The sequence below is a fragment of the Tiliqua scincoides genome, chromosome 2, assembly GCF_035046505.1.
Source record: "Tiliqua scincoides isolate rTilSci1 chromosome 2, rTilSci1.hap2, whole genome shotgun sequence".
NCBI lineage: Eukaryota > Metazoa > Chordata > Lepidosauria > Squamata > Scincidae > Tiliqua > Tiliqua scincoides.
The window spans coordinates 117,909,313-117,912,151 of NC_089822.1; positions in this window are offsets into that span (position 1 = coordinate 117,909,313).

A 2,839-nucleotide genomic window follows, 5' to 3' on the forward strand; every position below is an offset into this window, starting at 1 on the left:
GCTCGGGGACAGCAGGGGGGCCACCAGGAGGGGGATCTCCACCGGAAATGGCATCAAACTGGGATCCACCCACTGGGGATTGTGGGCGGGTGGAAAGCGGGAATGGGAAGGCTTCGCCAGGGAGCATCCATCCATTCATTCCGGCATCCATCCATTGATTCCAAAGGGACTTGATCGGCAAGAGGAGAGTAACGGGGTGGGAAGCTGGCAAGATTGCCTCTGAGCGCGTGCAGAGCGGCCGCTGAGCGCCACAGGCTAGCCATCGCCACCGATACCTGGCGCACTAGGCAGAGGTTTCCAGGGCGCACAGGCTAAAGTTTCTATCTCCAGTGTTTCCTCAAACGGTGGGTCGGGATCCACCAAGTGGGTCGCAAGCCAATTTCAGGTGGGTCCCCATTCATTTCCTTGTTTTGTTTTTAATTCATTAAACTTGATGCTACCGTGGTTTGTGTCTGCATTTGGGAAAATATTACAGATCTATTAACAGACTGTTGTGTGTATGCTTTAAACAATGATAGTAAGTGGGACATTCCTGGGTAAGTGTGGGTAGGATTAAGGAAAAAAAATACTTTTGATATAACAATTTTAATGTTGTCATCAGATAAAGAAAACCATTGATATAAACCAAATTGCAATAGTATATTTGGCCATAGCTAATACAGCTGCCATATTCTGAGAAATGAAAGCATTGAATATATTTTCCCATCCCATAAATGTCAGTAAAATACATTACATTACTCATTATCATCAGTTGAGACATCCTTAACTGTTCATTTAGTTAATTGCATTTCCAATATTCTGCCAATAGGACTATACAGGTGTGCGTCACTTAACAACGGCGATACGTTCTCCAATCCTAGTTGTTATGCAATCAGGTTGTTAAGCGAACATTCAGCACAATCTAGTGCCCTTGTTGTGTAAACAGACTGTGCCAGAAACTAGCTGGCTGGACAGGCTACTGGAGATAGATTGCCTCTTCTGTGCATTAAGAGCCTCTTTGTTGTGTAAACAGACATCTGCTGCAGACTGTGGGAGGCCTGACTGCCTCTTTACGAGCCTCTTTGTTGTGCTTTGACCACCATCATATATGAGGTCTGTCATTAAGTGGAAAGTTGTTAAGTGAAGCACGCCTAGAAGGGCAATGCTTTAGCAGTGCAATCCTACTCACACTTTCCTGCGAGTAAGCAGTAGCGGATCTCCCATTCACTTAATAGGGCAAATGCCCCAAGCATGGGGCTCCACAAGCCTGTAGGACCCTGCGGAAGCCTCTCTGAGACTCCCAACACTGTTGGAAACTGTGCTTCCAGTTTGCTGGAAACACAGTTTAAGACTGTGGGGAAGCCTCAGGAGGCTTCCCCGGTGTGTCTTGGAGTTGCATGAGGCTCTGAGACCCACTGCAGTGAGTGGGAGGGAGCAGATTCGCTTGGGGGGGGCGGCATCTCGGGGGGGGGGCCATTGTGGACCTTTGCCCCGGAGGCGGGACTGGGGAAGTTCACCACTGAAAGTAAGTCCAAGTAAGTCAGACACAATTAGTCATATTTCTGAGTTGTTGTTTTAAATTACCCATAAAATTGCAAATGACTGCTGGCAGTACAGTATACCATCAATCATTTAAGCGTTCAAAAGTGTGTCCAGTACCAAATTACTTTCTTATAATTCCCCAAGATGTGCAGAATAATCACCCTTCTGACGGATGCATACTTAGTTTCTATGAATTGACTTTGCTGTTTTTGTGTTACGACATTTAACTTGGCTTTTATTGAGGGATTCTTCCTCTTATGCTTGAGCTAGTGGTTATCAAATGTTCTTTATTCAGGGATCACTCAGTTCCATAGATTCATGTGTAAGGAGTCTCGGTATGTCTGCCATGCTTCTGTTCCTTGAGAACTCAGCTCCTCCCCGCAGACAGCCTCCTCTAATCCGCTCAGGCTGCTGTTGCAGAGTTAGGGGCTTAGTCAGCTTAGGGGCCAATCATAGCAATCCCCCTGATAGTCACATGACACAGGAGAGGAGGGCATGAAAAAGTCTGAACTGTGGAGCCTGAATGGAATGTGCTCAGCTCCTTCCATCTTTTCCCTGGGAGCTGAGTGGCAGTGCATGCCCATTGCATTATCCTGGATGCTGCTGCTGAATCTGGCATCAGTTGGGGGTGAGTGCAATCACGAAAGAAGGTCTGGAGATTCCTAAATGAATTATTTCATTTGGGGCCTGGGAAAGTCTTTTTTCTGGTGGGAGGAAGCATGGAGAAAGTCTGGTGTTTCCTGGGTTTTTGAGATTTTTGAATGAATTATTTATGCTGCTTGGGGGCTGGAAAGGTCCCAGAGTTTTTTTTCATGGGTATTGGAATGTCAGTTTGAATAATATAGATTTAGGCCCTAAACTCCATGCCTAATATATGATGTGGCCCTCCAGTTGAAACGTTGGGTGACCCCTGGCGTGAACACTTGACTTCTTGGCTCCTGCAAACTGTTATATTTTCATTAAAACTGCCATATTTTTGCAATGGTTTGTTGACAGGTGCAAATTTGTGAACATACACCACCAAATAAACAGATCTTTACTCTGAAGAACCTGAGTGCAAAAGAATTAGTCTTCAGATCTTCCAGCATGGACCGTTTTGTTGTAAGAACAAACTGAGCTTCAAACTCGAGTAATCTAGAAACTTTGGAAACAACAGGTGGAGATATTTCAACTCTAATTGATGGTGATGTGCTTGAAAAACATAGGTGTTACGTTGCAAGTATTGTTGAAATCATGCAGTTTCTTGTAGCTAATGAAATTCCAATGAGGGGAATATACAACATTGAAGAACATGTTGTGGAAAGTTTAGTTAAAGATC